This window comes from Sorghum bicolor, chromosome 5 (genome assembly GCF_000003195.3).
Source record: "Sorghum bicolor cultivar BTx623 chromosome 5, Sorghum_bicolor_NCBIv3, whole genome shotgun sequence".
NCBI lineage: Eukaryota > Viridiplantae > Streptophyta > Magnoliopsida > Poales > Poaceae > Sorghum > Sorghum bicolor.
Window position 1 is genome coordinate 586552 of NC_012874.2, and position 5124 is coordinate 591675.

General features: G+C 42.4%; 1 pseudogene; it reads right to left on the minus strand.

Moving 5' to 3' along the window:
- Positions 789-2473, minus strand: LOC8079980 (annotated as a pseudogene).

Here is a 5124-nt window from a genome sequence, read left to right on the forward strand (position 1 = left end):
AATCCATAATTGGATACTAATTGTCAAATAAGACGAAACTGCTACAGTACTTATTAAACTTTAACACCCCAAACTAAACACCCCATAATACTTCAAGTATACGCCTAAAGATTCGATGTGATGAGGAGCCTTTAAATTTTTTGAAAACTAAACAAGGCCTTACTTCCATGCATGTTCCTAATTATGATAGTTTATTCGTGTTTAGGTCAAAATTTATGTGTAACAATCGATTTGCATAATAATTATGATAATCCATGCACTGGCTCCGTAGAATTTCGACCCTCCAATTTCTGTACACCGAGTAATAGTTGATAGCTCATCTCCATGCCGCTTACACCGAGTAATAGTTGATAGCTCATCTCCATGCCGCTTGGTAGCATTAAGGCGCATGACAGCAGAACACGAGGAGAATATGGCAAGATTTAGGTGGTGTTTGGTTAGGGTTGTTAAAGTTTAACAAGTATTGTAGTATTTTCGTTTTATTTGACAATTAATGTCCAATCATGGACTAATTAGACTCAAAAGATTCGCCTCGCAAATTATTCTCTAGACATGTTTTTGTTTCACAAATAGTCTATATTTAGTACTTCATGCATGTGTACAAACATTCGATGTAACAGATGGTAAACTTTACCGCCATAATCGGCCCTTAATTGTTACATACTGCAGTATGCAATTCGTTCAAATAATTCAACAGTTTTACATGCACTTACTGCTAGAGTGCCAGAAAAATCTCTAGCATGATTTCATAAATCAACCGCAGGGCAGCTACATCAGAGCTTGATGGAAAGGGAAAAAAGGACCATACTGTAACAACAACAGCCCTATTCTTGTTTCCTTGCAGAACAGCAGCAAAAGACACAGAAAATCTATATTTGAGCATTAGATAACAGCCAGAAGAACACATGCGTGATGGATCCCTACAGGAGACAACAGAGTTTATCACCGGTTGTTCCATCTAGGAAGAGGACGATGACAACTGTGATGTTATCGGAGTTTCTCCTTTGGGAAGCTTCTTCCATAAAGCTTGTTTGCTACTTCCTGGGGGTCCTGAATAGGCTTGACCATGGCAACAGCTTCCAGGAAAAATACATTACATCAGGTAGAGTGATAGACAGATCAATTGCATCGAAGGAAATATTTAATAACATCTGTAGGTACCTCATTAGTGACAACATCCCAGAGTCCATCACTAGCAACGGTGAGGAATTCAAGGGAGCTGTCAACCACCTCATGATTGTAACAACAAAAGTCATTTTCAGATGGCTAAACTGGGGGACTTGCTTATGATAGAATCTCTATTTTTTTTTGTTACAAAGGCAGCATACTTCCTCACACTTGGAGAACTATCTAGGTAATCCATAAGAAAACAGAAGTACGCGACGAACCCTGATTTCAGGGTCAGTGTCAACGTACTGCTTCAAGAGTTTATCACCAAATGCCCAAGAGACAGGAAGAACACCACCCACTCGCCATGTCCCTACAAAATTCGAATAATCAAACAGTAGAAATAAAAGTAATGGCACATATTAAGATAGATGGTTCCTTTTTCAAAGAAGGATTCAGAGGAATCACTACCAGCCCATTTAACAAAGCCCCCTGCATCCTCAATTCTGTCTCTCATCTATCTGATCAGGTTGGTGATCCCTTGAAATAGCAATCGCTGCAGATCAATATGGGGAAAAATTATAAAATTACAGGGTATATGTGCAATGCCATTAGCTTGGAATCCTGGTATTCAGTTTACCGATTCATCATGGGGAAGTACTCGTCCTCCTTGATAAATAATTTGAAAGCTTCTGATACATTTGCAACAAGCTTCAGATGCAACAGCATACAATAAGTTGAAAGCTTCTGATACAAGTTAAAGTATGAGAACAGACACTAAGATATGGCACGTTACCGATGATAAACTTACCCTGTCCTCCTAGCAATAACGGCTCTAGGATCTCCAACATTTGCAACAAGCAAACGATCACCTACAATAATAGCTGTTGAGGCGGTTGTGACAACATCTCGAGTTTGACCGAAATTCTGAATCTGTGAGGTTGTAAGTTTCAGCTGCAACAAAATAAATAGAAGGATATAAAGATCGCCATATCTCAGTGTACAAGTCGAAAGTCCACTATAGTTAATATGAACATACCAATAGCAGCCTTGGTATCAGTGATTAACTTTGGGTGTTTGACTAAATTGCTGAAAAGATGCTGCTTCACAATTTCACATACTCAGCTGCTCTGACTCCTCCATGACCTACAGAAACAGAAAACCATGCTGACCTTACAACTCTAAATATTAACATCATCATACAGTGCTGGCATTAGGAAAAACCAAAGAAATTGATATCACTTGAGATTTCTAGGAAAATACATACTACCATCATATACATTGAACGTCCGAACATTCCAATTTTCTCTCTGTAAACGTCGTCTGTCCTTCCCTCATAGAAGTCGTCCATCGATGCTCTTTTCCCAGAACTCACAACTCCATAACTGAACCGCCCATTTTCACTATTACTGCAAGAGGAAATGTTATGTCAAGCAAGCACGAATTCGGACTTATGTGACTTTGCACTCTATTACATACGAGGGAGAAGTTCAGTGCAAGGAATTTCCTATGACATTAGTAATAAACTGATTGATCTGATAGGAAGTTAAGGTGCTTTACAATCCGAATTTTTTTTTAAAAAAAAAACAACATCTAACTTCCATCAAGTTCATCAGATTAACATAAACATAAGCTTCACAAGATTGGCCATGAGAAGAGGCAGAAGAGTCCCAGGACAGGCACTAACCCGCTATCGTTCCACCCTCATCATATCGAAATGATCGAACCACAAGTCAGTAAGAATCGTGCAGATCCAATTGAAAGCCTGGGCCAGTGTCGCTCAAGTCCATGGCCTAATAATCCCGGTGTCCTAAATCCACAGCCACAGCAAGCCAAACAAGCAGAGGAGGGAGGGCGGTATAATAATATCCCCGATGCCATGGATCTCTGCCCTAAGGCGCCATAGCCTCCTAAAAAGGTAGCCTCTAGTTCCCCATGGTGAAGTCAACCAGATGGATGGGGACGAAGGTGAAACCAGAAGGAGCGGGAGGGGATGATGAGGGAAAAAAACTGAGGTGGGCGGTGTCCGCCGACGTGTCCCGACGAGCCCCATGCGCGCCACCTCCATGACGCCCTCCCGGCCCTCGCTATGCGGTCCTGGCATCAGCAGGAGACCGCCCGCCACAGGAGTAGTAGGAGGAGCACCACTAGCAAGAGCGAGAGGCGCGTAGATGGAGGAGCTGCTGGTGGTGGTTGTCTACTGCGCGCTCATAGCCATCGGTGCCGTCGTGTCCCCTGCCAACCCGGCGCTCACCGCCGCCGAGGTCTCGCGCAGTCCGGCGTGCTCGTGCTTAGCAGGACGCCAGAGGACAATAAATGAACCTCCACCTGCCACAATAAATTGGCTGCACAGTTGGACTCCACATGTGCTTCCACCGTGTGCAATTAGGCTTTAATTGCCAACGACTGGTACACGTAAGATACTGGAGCACGAATCAATAGGCAAGATCTAACGAACCAAGATAGGGTGGGTACCTGCCGCGGGTACTACTAAAACATTTACCGGCCTCGAGCGCCGAGCTAGCGATAGGATCTCTCGGGCGCAGGAGCAAGCGGCAGGTCCTCAGGCACCAACTGGCAACGCCGGATTGGAGCGCCGCCGTCGGGTGCCCTTGGCTGCACTGAGGTGGATCGAGGCCGAGGCTGGGTGATCTCCATGACTCCACCACTCCGACGTCTTGTTTGCCATCTCTGAATAGACAACCAAGAAGCTGTCGCCCCTAGGGACGCTCGCCGGTCAGATCCGTAGCTCTGAGGACCAGATCCGCTGATACCCAGGAAGAACGGAGGTTCACCATAGTCGCATGGGGTGAGATGGGGCGGCCGCCAGAGTCACGTGGGGTGGAGGGTTAGCAGCGGCGGCGGCTGTGAGGTATGGTGGAGGTTGAGACTGGCAAGTGGTAAGAAGAGCTAGGGTTTGAATATCGGCTTATATTTTCATCCATACGATTCTGAATCAACAACCAGAAAATCACACGACATTGGGCTTTTGGGCTGTTGCCTATTGGGCTGATGTTTGGTATTTATTTTTTTATTTCTTTTCTTTCACAAATAAATTTATTAGAATACAAATCATAAAATATATGGTCTAATAAGGTCCCAAAATACTTGTTAAATAAAATAGACTATATATATGTTCCTTTGTGGAAGTTTCAAGAATATAGAAATCATTTAATATTTCTATAGTTTAAATATCTGCGTGCTTTTGGAAAATACTACAACTTAAACTACAAGCCCTATCTAGCAATATCCAAAAATTAAAAAAACCTATATGTAAGAATACATGTTCTATTTGACCTCACATTCTGAAAATCAATGAAAATTTAAGTGTTTTGCTCAACATTACTCCAACTACTATATTTTGGTGACTCCAACGAAAAAACAATAATATCATAAAGTGGTCTAAAAATTCTAAGAATTGCTATAGGTTCATAATTTGGGTGTATAAGCTTCCCATAAAAAATTTAAATTATTCTGACAAAGTGAGACTATACATTATTCGGTATTGAATTTTTCAGACACTAGTATTTAGCAACGGAGTTAGTGCAAAATAGCGACGGATGGTCCAACGCAAAAGTAAAATATTTATAGCAACGGATCATCCATCGAACTATTGAATTTTAGCAACAGAGGATCCGAGAGACATGTTTAGCAACGGACCCTTCAATGCTAATTTTTATCTTTAGCAACAGACATCTGATGCTGTTTTAGTGTTGTGGTGTAGTGAATGTTAAGAATTATGGGTATGAAGGAAGTACGAGCTCTAGCTAGCTAGTGCACACTGCTGACTGACACACACACACATGATGACATGGTCATCCATTTTTTTCACGAACGGGCCTTTTTCCCGTGCTTGATTAATTAAGACAAAACAAGTTTGAAGTTACACAATAGGTCCACTACTTCCGCTCGTTTTCGAGTGGCAAGCAAGCATATTAGACATGGTCATCCATGTGTGCGCTCAAGTAAACTGGATCGAACGCCGGCCGAGGACATCTGATATGTATGTGTCATCCA